Source organism: Triticum aestivum, chromosome 3B (assembly GCF_018294505.1).
Source record: "Triticum aestivum cultivar Chinese Spring chromosome 3B, IWGSC CS RefSeq v2.1, whole genome shotgun sequence".
NCBI lineage: Eukaryota > Viridiplantae > Streptophyta > Magnoliopsida > Poales > Poaceae > Triticum > Triticum aestivum.
The window spans coordinates 754,365,700-754,380,474 of NC_057801.1; the positions used below are offsets into that span (position 1 = coordinate 754,365,700).

The 14,775-nt window shown below is 45.0% G+C and overlaps 1 pseudogene; it reads left to right on the forward strand.

Moving 5' to 3' along the window:
* Positions 1-4,422: 4,422 nt before the first annotated feature.
* Positions 4,423-5,441, forward strand: LOC123067826 (1-aminocyclopropane-1-carboxylate oxidase homolog 1-like; annotated as a pseudogene).
* The last annotated feature ends 9,334 nt before the right edge of the window (positions 5,442-14,775 follow it).

Sequence of the window (14,775 nt, forward strand, 5' to 3'; positions counted from 1 at the left end):
CTAACGCGATGCACACCATAATCGTCCTGATCTGATGCGTACCAAATCCACTCTCATAATTTTATAAGAAAGTTTTATGAATAAAATTCTTGAAATTTTACAAGGGTGCAAATATGCCGTATAATTTTACAGAGGGTTTTTAAGGACATTAAAATATGTTTGCATCGAGTGTTGGAGATTGTGTTTAGTTTATGTTTTGGCATTTACTCCATCTTTCTCAGTTTACAAGGCATGCGCGTATTCCTAGGTTGTCAATTTGACCAACCTAATACAAGTCATACATTACAAAAAATATACCAATATAAACTTTAGATGTTCTATTTTCAAATGGTCCAATTTTTGTGTTATATAATTTATATTAGGTTGATAAAATTGACAACCTAGGTATACGCGTATGACTTGTAAACTGAGACAGAGGTAGTACATAAAATATTAAAAGACGACAACATTTTCTTTACATAATAATATGTCATAAATATCTTACACAATTTTTAAGCACAGAGCCCTGCACGCGTCCAGAGATTAATCGGGGGTCTTCGGCCAACATCTGGCGACGGACATCATCAGCTGTGTGTATGCACACTTTATTTAATCCTCTAATTCAAAAATAAAATATTTTTCACACACATTATGGCGCGGTAGAAAGGGGGCCAACCAGGTATGCCATGTGGCGCATGCTGGTTGGCCATGGTGAGAAAGTTTTTTATTTTTTAAGATTATTTTTTGAAGATGGAAGTGAGACTTTTTATTTTTTTGGAGAATTTTTTTTCTAGTCTTTCCTTTTTCTATTTTAGATGGATATGATGTCCACATGACGCAAGATTTTTTTTTTTAATTTCAAGATGAAGATGAGGTGCACATGACCTTTTTATACTATGACAAAGCTAGCATTTTTCATAAATCAGAACTGGTTATGAATTACTAACTATGATGACGTTTATACATTAACAGATGTAAAATCAGTAGTTTAATGTACTCTAGCAAACAGATAGCTCTGTTAAGTCACCAATAGGTGAATATTACTACCATGACAATGTAACTACATGATGTTGAGCTACTTCACTACATTGGTGAGCCCAACCTGTAAAGCTTCAGGAATCTGTAAAAAATGACCAAAACTGACAGTGAAACTTTGAGATTTATGATATTTAACTTCTGATAGGAATAAACACAATAACAATATGCAAAAGCACAATGCATATCGGCATTTTATGTCTATATAATATATGATGATAAATCGAGCCCCATATGTTATAAGAACTGAAGCCTCTAACACAAATTGAATTTCAAGATTGCAGAAACTATGATAAGAAGATGTGATTGCAGATAGTCTATAAAGACAATTGAAAATAGAAGTAAAAGAATGAAACTTTGAATTATGTACAAGTAGTGTTTCTCCTTCGCGTGAATCAGTTAGGACATGATTGGTAATCAACATATATCATTGCTAAACAAACATGCATATAGCAAAGCATTAAGCAACCCTAAGAGTAATACAATTACTACTCTAACCTCTTTCCCGCAGAAAAGCACCTCAGTGCTGGTAAGTGATGAACACATGATAACCAATCACAAAGATCAAATTCTCTGAACTAAGGTGCACATCAAACAGAAATGATTTACGTTAAAGCAAGATCAAGCACCCTTAGTTTGCCAAACTCGAATCCAAATCTCCATGGGTTTCTGCTCCAAACCCTATCAGCACCTAAATCATCAATGGTTTGCTGCTTCTATAGAAGAAATGGCTTCCGGGGGGTGAAAGGAAGGAGAAAGAACAAAGGGATAGAGAGATGGTGGAAAAGAAAGGAAAGAGATAGAGCTGGTTGGTTATACGCATCATCATCAGTCATGGTTTCATTAGATAGCGCTCCCTGCCCAAGGTTGGTGGCGGCAGATCAAAAAGGGAAAGAGGACTGAGATTCAATCGTGCTAGATCCCATTGTCATAAAGAAATGGTGGTGGCTATAAGGTGGAAATAGGACAATAGTGCCGAGTGACTGCAATCATAAATGGTTGAAACTATCCACAAATAATAATAGATAGAACTGTGAAGGAATACTCCCTCTGTAAAGTAATATAAGATCTTTTAGATCACATCTAAAAGATTTTATATTACTTTACAGAGGGAGTACTAATTTAAGACTTGACAGTAAAAAAATGGAACATGAAATGGTAACTTTAGTGTTCAGAAGCATGAGAGAATGAAAGAGTAGTATTGGCGAGGCGTCAAAGAGAAAAAATAGTACTCCTTTCAACCATCATGCCACTATAGTCTTAGTTCTTCTTTTCAGAACATGGTGGTATAAAAGAAAAGGAACACACAAAGATCATACTGAGAATTTGATCCAACATATGAAGCATCGTGTAAATCCAGCAATCTAAACCTCTTCAGTATAATTTGAAGTGACTTGAAGCTTTTCTCTACTACTCTGCTTCTTCACCGCAAGGGATATATCAAAATCACTAATCGTCACTATGATTAGTAAACAATCTAAAATAGAGAGACACCTGAAGGTCATAACTACAAAGTAGATGAAACAGGAGCCCCACTTACTCACGTAGAAATTTATTTGAGGATATAAACTATGAACTTTCTAACGCAAGCTGAAAAATTGATGAGAAAGCAAATTCTCTAGTACAATAGTGCACCACTGAAAATTTATGGTATTCAACGTCATGCTGATACCAGGTAGATGGAAGAGGAGAAATCAATCCGAAGGGCTTGGAGTGCTACAACAACTTAATAGATGGACTCGTACGGCATGGTAAAGATCCATTTCTCCACATGAACATAGACTTTACTTGATCTTGATTAACCATCACTAACTGAAACATGCGCTGCATGCATACAACCTCATGTCACCATCTGCCATTTTGATCTCCCTCAGTCAGCCCCAGACAATCGAAAGACTTGACCATGAAGAGAGGGAGAAGGAACGGGAGTGGGAGCAACGTTATGAGTATACCTAGAAATCAGCGAACTTCTGCTTCCTACCGTCAAGCTGCTCCTACTTCCATGGTTTTACTTTCAGTGAGATTTCGATGAAATTCACTGAATTCATTAGACACTGAAATATATGCCATTCAGCCAAAATATTTCAACAAGTTCAGTAATACACAAGAATTCAAATATTTTTTGAAAATTCCAAATATTCAAGTGAATATTTCAGCCCTTTGGCCGAAATGCCAACTGAAATCACTAAATTCTCTGAACTTCGGTGATTTTGGTTGCTGCTGAATTTTTTCTGAACCTGAAATTGAAAACCATGCCTACTTCCTACCGGCATCCTCTCCCATCTCTGAGTTCCCCGCGGGATCTTGACGCGTTCCATGCCAGCAACGCTGAGGTCGGAGCTCGATGGAGTAGAAGCAGACGGAGGAAGGTGCTCCTCTGTTGCCGCTGCATGGTTGAGGAGGAGGTCCATGATGGCGTCCCACGGAGTAGGCCCCCTCAGTCCTCCATCCCTGGCATGTAGTTGTGGAGACGGACCTCCGGCTTGGCCCAGCTCGACGACGACATGGTTTAAAATCCAAGGTTGCTTGTAACGATGGCATGGCCTAATATGAGAGGCGACTCGATGTTCAATGCTAGTAAATATTTTTCCTAACCTTTCCTGAGATTGATGTGGATCTAGGCAAACCTTGCATGGGCATCCGAGCAGGAGTAACGCTACACCTACATATGGCTCCTTACGTACCTTACGTGATTGCTGATTTGGCAGGTTTTAATTCATCATTAGTTGAGGGCACGGACCCACTCTTGAAATCAGGGGCGGTTTGATTAGTGTTTAAGGTAATTATGTAGGTTATGTTACACCTGTTAGTAGGTGTAGCATTTTCCTCCGAGCAGTATGAATAATGCTACACTTACGAAGGGCCTACGTATACTTAGGGCATGTACAATGGTTCTATCTTAGCAATGCCACGTAGGATAAATAATGAGGTGGAGGAGAGAGAAATCATAAGAGAAGGCTTGTCTTCTCTTAATTAAGAGAAGGCAAGAGATGATCTCTTAGCACAATATGTCTCACCACGTTTTTAGGAATAACTAGTTCTTGAAGATAAGGCTAAGAGATGACCCATTGTAAACATGTTTTTTTTGTCATATCTAAATTACATACAAGATTTAAGATAAGACTATCTTATCGACCATTGTACATGCCCTTACGAAACCACCCAAACATATCTAAACATGCCCCCTGATTTTTAGGGGGTGGGCCTCTCCCTCTCTTGGACACCAATCCTAATCGTCCACATTGGCTTCTACACAAACCTTCGTATATACCTCTAGCACACCTAAGCATACGTAGATGTAGATGTAGTATTACTGTAGATGTTGATGTAGATGTAGCAGTTCGGTTTGGTTCTTGGGGAAATACGTATATATATACTGTCAACACACCTAGGCTAGCTAATCAATCCATGGCCTCCGACCATGAGCGCCTCCGAGCACTCACAGCCTTCGACGACACCAAGGCCGGCGTCAAAGGCCTCGTCGATGCTGGGGTCACCGCTGTCCCATCCATCTTCCACCACCCGCCCGAATGCCTCCCTGCAGCGGACGCCGAGCTCCACCACTTTACCATACCGGTCATCGACCTGGCGTCTGACTCGCGAGTCGCGCTGGTTGCCCAAGTGAAGGCCGCCGCGCAGGCGGTGGGCTTCTTCCAGGTGGTGAACCACGACGTGCCGGACGACCTTCTCGCCGAGATGCTCGTCTCGGTGCGCCGCTTCCACGAGTCTCCCGTGGAGACGAAGCGCGCCTACTACAGCCGGGACCACCGCCGAACAGTCCAGTCCAACTCCAACTTCTACCTGTTCCAGTCGCCGGCGGCCAGCTGGCGCGACACCATGTTCCTCCAGATGCCTCTCTGGCGCCGTCAGAGGAGATCCCGGAGGCCTGCAGGGCCGTCGCGCCGGAGTACGCTCGGCAGGTGCAGCGGCTAGGCCGTGCGCTATTCGAGCTGCTGTCGGAGGCGCTGGGTCTGGATCTAAGCTACCTGGAGGAGGAGACGATGTGCCTGGACCGGGTGAACATCAGCGGCCACTATTACCCGGCGTGCCCGGAGCCACACCTCACGCTGGGCACCAGCAGGCACTCCGACGCCAGCCTCCTCACCGTGCTCCTCCAGGACACCGTCGGCGGGCTCCAGGTGCTCCTCGACGACGGCAAGTGGGCGGACGTGCCGGCCGTGCCGGGGGCGCTGGTGGTCAACGTCGGCGACTACCTGCAGCTCATGTCCAACAACAGATTCAAGAGCGTGGAACACCGTGTGGTGGCTAACAGCGTCGAGTCCAGGGTGTCGGTTGCCTGCTTCATCGTGCCAAACCAATCGTCCGCCAGGGTGCTCGCGCCCATCGTCACCGGCGACGGCAGCGTCGCGCGGTACAGGAGCACCACGGTGGAGGACATGTTCCGCTACTACAGGAACAGGCGCTAGGCCATAGCGGATGGAGGCGGCGGGGCGTCTTCCTCCCACGCGCAGGTGACGGGCGACGCGGGGCGCCCTCCCCTGCTCGGTGGCGCCGGGCGCCAGTCGGCCGCTGCTCTGTTTTCCTCCCTCCTCCTGGCGTCCTGGTGGACTGCCGGCGCTCCCTCCTTCCCTCCTCCCCCTCCTCCTTGGCTCGTGGGGGCTGGAGGCCCGGGGGCGTGCTGGCGGCGGATCTGGCAACCCTTGCCCAGATTCGGCTGGTGGTGGTGGTTGGCGGCGTCAGGGGTGGCCGGTGGCCCTTCCAAGGTGGCGGCGCTGCAACTAGTCCTCGTTCTACTCCGGTGGGGTGGCGGGGCATCGGCTGTTCCTGGCCAGGGCGTGGAGGCGCAGGTGGTGTGGTGGTGGTTGACGCTCTTGGCGGCCTTCTTCGGCGGCTGGGTGCGGTCGATCCGGCGGCCCTCGCCGGCGGACGGGTGGCTGCCTCTTCCTCGCAGGTTCTGGCCGGAGGCCGTGGTAGGGCGTCAGGGGTGACGCAGGGGAGGCTGCTGGAGGGACGGGTAGATCGACTACCTGTCACCGGCGCACACCCGGTCCGGACGAGCTCCGCTCCCCCCTCCCCTTTTCCTGGCCTAGTGCCTCCTTGCCGCGGACAATTGTTCGGGGCGGGTCGGTCACCGGCGGTTCCGATGGTGCTAGGGGTTTGCCGGTCGGCTCAAAGCTCGTGCCTTTGATGGTCTCCGGAGTGTCTGGATGCAAGGCGGCGGCCTTGGTGGCGGGAGCTGCTGGCTCGTGGGCGGAGCTCGTGGCTCGGGCTTGCTGTCATGGCTGCGTGGGCGGCATGGGGGTGGGCCTTCGACGATCTCGGTGGTGGTGCGGCCGACGCTCTCATCTAGGGCTGTACCTTGGACGGAGGCTGAGGGTGGTGGCCGGGGTGAAAACCTCGTCTGGCTTGGAGCCAGACCGATGGCGGCGGCGTCCATGCGTCGTTCCCTTCTTGAAGGCTCCATCGTGGTGACCCTGCATCCTTCGTGTTACTCCGGGTGAAAACCTAGATTCCCTGGATCGGGCGGTGGCGGCTCTTCGGTGCCTTTTCTTTCTTGGAAGCACCGCTTTGGAGTCCCTGGTTCGTCGAGTTGCGGCTTCGTCTCCTCGCGGTGACTCGTTCACGGTGGAGAGCTCTTTAGGCCCTTAGCTATGCTCTTCTGCCTACTTGTTGTTTGCTTTGGGGTGTTTAGAGTAGCGTTGTTGTTCGTCAGCTCCCTTGTATCTGCCTTGGGTGTGTGTGGTGTCGGGTGGTTTGCATCATGTATGTCGATCGTTGCTTTATATATAAAGCGGGGCGAAAGCCTTTTTCGGTTATGAGCAACTAAACTATTGCAAGCAATCAAGCAAGCACTACTGCTACACTTAAATGGACTAGTACTCCATACAGATGCCTACAGAAACACATTTTAATTAAATTGACTACTGCATACATTTGCATACTGAAATTGAGGGCTTTACCCATGCCTCTGTTCAGTGCAACAACATTTGACAAGGCTCTGCATAATTCTGTTGTTGGTGCTCTCCTACAGGCTCTCCATCCACAAGGAAAGTTCAATATCCATACTTTAACAAAACTAGAGAAACTACTCCATGCTTCATATGCAAATTAACAGCTCCAGTAAGATAAATAAGCATTCATTAACCGTAGCAGTCTACTCCAACTCAAGCATTCATTTAAGGAAGCTACTCCAAAATTATGAGATCACTAAAGTTTGCACCAGCATTATTCAGTCCATGAATGATTGCAAACTGAAGGGACATCTGAATTTGACTGGATATCTTAGCTGAATCTGATTGAATTATTCAGTCCATGAATGATCTTAGGAGTAGTAACAATCCTAACAAAATCCTTAACTGCATTTGACTGAATTATATGCACCAGCATTATTCAGTCCATGCTAAAGTCTGAGAGTTCTGCAGTTTTATCTTGACTGAATTATGCACGGGAGCATAACATGGAAGCATAACATTTGAGATTTTTGCAGTTTTATCTTAAGTTGCAGCAAGCATAACATGGAGCATAGCAGAGCATAACATGGAGTACCTTCCATGGTGACCAAGGAAGAAGTAGAGTCCGAGAAGCGGTGGTTAGGGAGGGCAGCACGCATGATGCATCAGGGAGCGCAGCGGCCTGCATGTCCATATCTTAGCTGCTGCTGTTGGTGGCTCTTCCATGGCATCGACCTGGTCATGGAGACGGGGGTCAGAGAGGGAGGGAGAAGAGACGGGGGTGGGTCAGAGAGAGATAAGAGGAAGGATTTGTAACCATGGATCCATGGCTGCCTGAGCTCGCTGGCTAGGGATTCGGGTCCTCCGCCGACGCGGTTGTGTGGTCGTGGAGGAGGACGGCGCTGCTACGGCGTCGAGACGCGCGGATCCAACTTCAGTGCACGCGGATCCATCCTCCGCCGCCCAGAAGCTCGTCGACGGCGCCTAAAAAAGCAAGCTTTTGACCTACGGTGCGGTGTGCGCGGCCGGAGGAAACAGGGTGCGCGGTGGGAGGAAACAGAGTGCGCGGTGGTGGCGAGGAGAGGCCGGCGAACGACGACGAGGAGAGGCCGGCGACGACGGGGATCTGGAGGGGATCGAGAAGGGGGTGGGTGAGAGGGGAACCAGAGAGAGTGAGCTCGAGTTGGTGAGGTGAACGAACGAGAGGGCATTTCTGGAAAGTGGAAAATATTCGTAGCGTAACAAAATTTGCACGTCGAATGCTTAAACGACTTACATTTCGGTACAGAGGGAGTAGGTCTCAGGGATGAAAGAAAGCGCTACTAGCCACCTCGCCATTCTACGGTTCATGTTAGATAAAAGGGCGCGCCCTACTTGAACCTAGCCGACCCCTGTTTCCCATTTTTCTGTCTTGGTTTTCTTTTTCTTCTCCATTTTATTCCTTTTTCTTTCTTTACTTCTCCATTTTTATTCGGTTTTCCTTTCTCTTCTCCATTTTTTTGCCTTTCTTTTTGTTTTCCTTTTCACTCTACATTTTTGTATATGTAAAAAAACATTGTTCTAATAAGTGATCAACATATTTTGTATACACGTTCAACATTGTCCGGACGTTTATTTAATATTTTTTCAAATTCTTGTTCAACATTTTAATACTTATTGAATATTTTGTAATTCTTGTTTAACATTTTCTTTATATTTATTCAACATTTTTAAACACCTGTTCAACATTTTTTAAATACCTGTTCAACATTTTTGCAAATGTGCTTTCTTCTTTTTCATTTCTTTCTTTTTCTTCTCCGTTTTTTTCATTCCTTTATTTGCATTCTGTTTCTTTTTTTTGGTTTGTTTATACTTTTGGTCATTTTTCTACATTTTTTGTATATGTCAACAATATTTTCCAAATACACATCTAACATTCCTTCTTTTGGTCATTTTTCTACATTTTTGTATATGTCAAAAAAAGAGTAAGTGTTCAACACTTTTTTGTAGACACGTTCAACATTGTCCGAATGCATAGTCCAAAATTTTAAATACTTTTTCAACATTTTAATGCTTAATCAATATTTTTCAAATAGATGTTCAACATTTCTTAAGTAGTGGTTCTACATTTTTAATACTTATTCAATATTTTAAAATACTTGTTCAACATTTGTAGTACTTGTTCAAAAAAATTTAAACACTCGTTCAACAAATTTTAATACCTATTCAACATTTTTTAAATACTTGCTCCACATTTTTAATACTTGTACACCATTTTCAAATACTGATTCAACATTTTTAAAATACATGTTCAACATTTTTTTAGTAGTTATTCAACAAATTTTCAATACTCGTTCACCATTTTTAAAGCTTATTCAACATTTTCTGCGTTTGTTAACCAATTATTGGGAAAAGCATGGGAAAACCGATTAAAAAGAAAAGACATAGAAAAAGGCATGTTGAATTAGACAGCAAAAATGAAGAAACAGAAAAAAAAACAAAAATAAAGTAAAACAGGAAAAGAAAATAAACATGGTAAAACCCGGCTAATTTTTCTTCTAGTAGGTCGCGCTCTCGATAGAGTGCAACAAGTCGGGCGTGTCGCAGTGGCTAGAAACCCTTTGAAGTAACTAGTGGACCTAGGATTGATTCCCGGCTGGCACCAATTTTACCTCTGATTTTTCTGAAAATATTTGCTACAATGGGCCGGCCCGATATGTAGCGCTCGACGCAAGTGTTCCCACTCGTCTTGCGTAATACGAGATATGGGGGCGCCCGGTAGGGAAGACTTTGGCCACACGCTTGACACCATGATTGGGCCGGTGATCAGGTGGCCAAGAACCAGTGTGCGTTTATGAAAAAATGCCACATCCATGATAACTTCACGATGGTTCAACAGATGCCTCGGTATATTCACAGGTTTAAGGAGACACAGGCGATGTTAAAGCTAGACATAGCTCAAGCCTTTAATTCAATCTCGCAGGCACTTGTCATGGAGGTGGTACGTAAAGCGAGATCCGGGCCGCACTTTCGGGAATGGTAGTGATATTCATGCTCACGACGAGCACACGCGTCCTGCTGAATGGGGTTCCTGCCCTCCCCCCCCCTCCAATTTGGCACCGAAAAAGGCCTCTAGCAGGGAGACCCACTCTCGCTTAAGTTGTTGGACATGGTGATCGAGACTCTCAACCGTCTCATGGCGAAGGGTAGAGGAGGAGCGGGTTCTCCGCTGGCTAGCACGGAGTGACCTTGTTGCCGGGCTTTCGCTCTATGCGGACGATGCCGTCATGTTCTACCATTCGGATAGGTCAGAGCTACTCACGATTCAGGGGTTGCTTGCTTCCTTCGGTCACGCATCGGGTTGCACACGAACTTTGCCAAGTGCTCGGTGTCCCCATCGGGTTTTCTGACGAGATTGCCCCAGAAGCGGTATCAGTGATGGAATGCCAGTTGGCACAATTCCTAATGAAGTACTTGGTCATCCCCTTGTCCATGCATCAACTATCTATTGAGTCTCTTCTGGCAATCATGGAGAAGATCGCAGACCGGCTACCATCCTGGATGGCGGGGATGATGGCTATGGCCGGACAGCTAACCCTGGTTAAGTCGGTCCTAGTGGCCATCCCTCTGCATATACTCGTCGTGCTGGGTGTCTCTAAGATGACCCTAAAGCAGATTGAGAGGTTCCTTTGGGGATTCCTCTAGGCGGGAACAAAGGAGGCCAATGGAGGCCATTGCCATGTTCACTAGCAGAAGGTGTGTCGCCCTTTCGAACTTGGAATACTTGCCATCCCTGATCTCGCGAGGATGGTCATTAGTCTCTGGATCCGATGGTTGTGACGCATGCACACTGACCTTGACCACCGATTTTATGGCTTAGACATGTAGTTCAGTAGAGATGAGAGGAGTGTGTTCGCTACATGTACCAAGGTGGTACTTGGTAGTGAAACCACTACACTTTTTTGGGTGGACAGATGGCTGGATGGGAAGCCCATTTCTGAGATTGCACTGGAGCTCCCAAAGCTTGTCTCCGGGCGCATTCAGAAGCGGCAGACACTCCGAGAAGCCCTCTTGGACAAACGTTGGATTTCTGACATGCGAGGAGCTTTGGCAACCTCGCATTATGGCAGTAGAGCCAGTTGTGGAGACAGGTCCGTGGGGTGCAACTCGACACCACCCGGACAGGTTTCTCTGACGATGGACAGCCGATGGTGTTTACACGTCCGCCTCTTTCTATTGAGCTATGTTCCTGGGATCGGAGGAGTCGACATCGTGGAATCCTGTCTGGAAGTCCTGGGCCCCACCAAGGGTCAAGTTCTTCCTTGGGCTTGTCTGCCAAGACCACTGTTGGACATCGAACAGACTTGCCCAAAGAGGGCTGCAGCATCATCCTTGCTGTGTCATCTGCGACCAGACGATGGAGCACATCCTGGTAGGTTGTTTGTAATCACGGATTACCTGGCATGAAATCAAGCCCGGGATCCACTCCACCGCGAGTATTGCGCACGCGGAGGTCCGTTTCGCAGATTGGTGGCATGAGGCTCTTTTGGTATCCCCTTTGGCGGCATGTAAGGACACCTCGCACTACTGTGAAGGTTATAGGCGACGCAAGTAGAGTAACGCGTATGTTAGATAGTGATGCAACTTCTCTGGAGAAAAATCATACGTAGTTGTTTTATAAGTGAAGATTATCTTAAATAAACTTATGTTCATTCAATCCAAACAATCCACTAATATTTGTTTCAATTATGTGGAACCACCATCTTGAAATTTGCTCCTTCGAAAATCCTATGAAAAAAAGAGAGGATATAAGTGATCGAGAACTCCTTCCAAAAACTCAATGGAAAAATAAGAAGAAACGTACATATCACACTGTATGTACTACTATTGCTTCATTAAAAATCATCCATGAGAAACCGTTATGTAAAAACTCATAAAAGAAAAGAATGCAATATCAAAGATCCGAGGATCAAAAACATGTTATCATTCAGAGATGGACTCTCCCTGAATTTTACAAGTCTTGAAGTCGTCTGATATCAATTCCATTGATATACTTCTCAAACAAATAAAATGAATTTGTTTGCAAAATATGTATCTCCCAATTTTTATGTAATTCACGGGGATAAAATAATTTAGGAGCAATATGCTTTGTAGTATTACTCTTTATATAAACTGCTTAAAATGTGTGTAATACATGCAACATTTTCTTCATAGATAATGGTGGGTGATTCCAATGAATCAATACCGATAAAAGTCCGCCTCTCATTTTATTATATCATGAAGCAAAGGAATGGTGTATCAGAATGAATGGTTCGCTCAATGATTTATTCGTATATGTGATGGAGTCAATATGGGTACCCAAATCCAGCTATTGATTATTAATCCGAAAAAAATTGAGTCGTGTATGCACATTATCGAACCTGCGGGGTCACACGCTTAAGGTTCACTAATTTGTTGAGTATTAGAAGTGTTAGTACTGTCAGAAAAATTCACTGGAAAGGTTTGGGGGAGACTGGAAATGTTCCAGAGAGAAAAATTGGAAGTGTTTTTGAGAAAACTTGAAAAGTTTTGGCAAACCAAGAAATTGTCGAAGGACGCAAAGCACCGCTGGAAGGTTCTGAAACATTCCCGAATTTTCCATAACCTACCGGAATATTCTGGAGGGTGCAGTGGGCAACCCACTTTGATTGGCCCAAGTAGGGGCAGTTGCATGGGCCCTCTGGGGCCAAGTATGGGGCGCCACCCCTTTGCTTGGGTGTGAAGCCACCTTGTGTTGGCTAGGGTTGGGGGGCCCACCCCATTGGTGCGCTGACCTAGGAGTAGGCAGCTTCTCCTCAAAGGCGTCCACTATTGGGCTTATATACTTGAGGGGCAGCCCCTCAATCGGATCTCTTTTTGCGCTTGAAGACTTCCCATCTCTCTCACGCACACAAACATAGAAGTTACGCGGTTGTTAGGCTGCTCCACCTCCACCTCTAGGTTTCGATAGAGGTTTTCGTTATGGGTGGTGAAACCTTGTTGGATTGGTGATCTCGTACGTGTGCATACTGACAAAGGTGTCATCTCTTTGATGCTAGATTGGGAGGAGATAAATTTGCGTGGTTGACAGGTTTAATCCTAGCAGTGAAAATTGGCATCAACTTCTTCACCAACTTTACATCTGCGTTGTGTTGTAATTGGTAAATATTTGATCTAACCTATTTGCAACTTCTTCACCAACTTCTTCACCAATTTTTTTATATTTTGTACTATGTTTCCTAACAAAATTGTGAGAGATGTGGGCTAGACAGACCAAAACGTAGCAACAACGAGTCACTAACTCGCGGGACAAGAAACATACATGCCTAGGAACAGCCGCAGGGAAGATAAAAGAAAACAGTGCTATGCACACGTCAAAGTTGGCATGATTCGCAGACGACAATTAAATCCAGCCGGACATGTGTAGATGGAAAAGTGCACCGGCTGCTGGGCTAACACGTCGTGCAGACTTGGGGCACAGGTATCGTGTGTATAGCAGTTTCGTCAATGTTTACGTCACAATGGACACCATGAACATGTGAGGAGTAATGTACTTGATACGTACAAACCATTTGCTCAAAAAAATGCACTCGTACATCTAGCATTGCTCCTAGAAAATTTAAATTCCTTCTTAGAAACCACATGATGTATTAATGTCATCTCTTGAGGGGTAAGATCATAAAGCTTGGCCCTCCTAAGTTTCTGCTTTTGGATGAATGGGTGATCCATGTTTCAATCCTGTGATTCACATGCTCGCACAACTTTCCGTTTCCAGCACCAATGTGCATTTCTTCAAGAACCATTGCATTCTCAGCGAAGAATTTGATGAGCTTCATACCGAGACACTTGGACTTCTCCGACCAGAATTGCAAGGCCACTCTCCACAGTGAACTCTGCAAGCATTCGAACGAGCGTCGAATCAAGCCAGGGATTTCAGGTACATCGTCATACACTAGTAGAAAACATAGCTTTGGTTCGGCCAGAAAAGAGCATTAATCCCGGTTGCATTATGAACCGGGACTAATGTGAGCATTAGTCCCGGTTCGAGCGGCTAGGGCACCGTACAGGCATTAATCCCGGCTCAAATGGGACCTTTAGTCCCGGTTGGTGCCACGAACCGGGACTAAAGGGTGTAATGCCCATTAGTACCGGTTCGTGGCACCAACCGGTACTAAAGGTTAGACCTTTACTACCGGTTCATGCCACCAACCGGTACTAATGGGGTCTGAGGCATTAGTACCGGTTCGTGCCACGAACCGGTACTAAAGGTCCCATTTTCAACCCCCCCCCCCAGGTGGATCGCCTTTTCAGTTATGTAAAAAGCAAAAGAAAATGATAAAAACTTCAAAAATTAAAATCCTTCCAGATGTAGTTATGTTACTACATGTACTAGTTAGGAAAATTTAAAAACTTAAATTTCGACATGTTTTGCAAAAAGTGTAGGGAAAATGTAAAACGGCTATAACTTTTGCATACGATGTCAGAAAAAAAAAGTATAATATATCAAAATGTTCAGCACGAAAATCCGCATCCGATTTTGACAGCCTATGGCCTGTTTGCAAATTTTTAGAATCCTCAAATTCTAAAAGGAAAAAAAGTTATGCACTTCAATTTTTTTTGAATTTTGGTTAAATCAGGTCAAGCTTTGGTCAAACTACTTATTCAAGAAGTATTAGTGTTACTAAATAATTTTTCAATAATATTAGTGTGACTAAATAATTATTACAGTTTTTTAGAATTTTGGTCAAATCTGGTCAAACTGTGGTCAAACTATGGTCAAACTACTTATTCAATAAATATTAGTGTTACTACATAATTATTCAAGAATATTAGTGTTACTAAATAATTATTT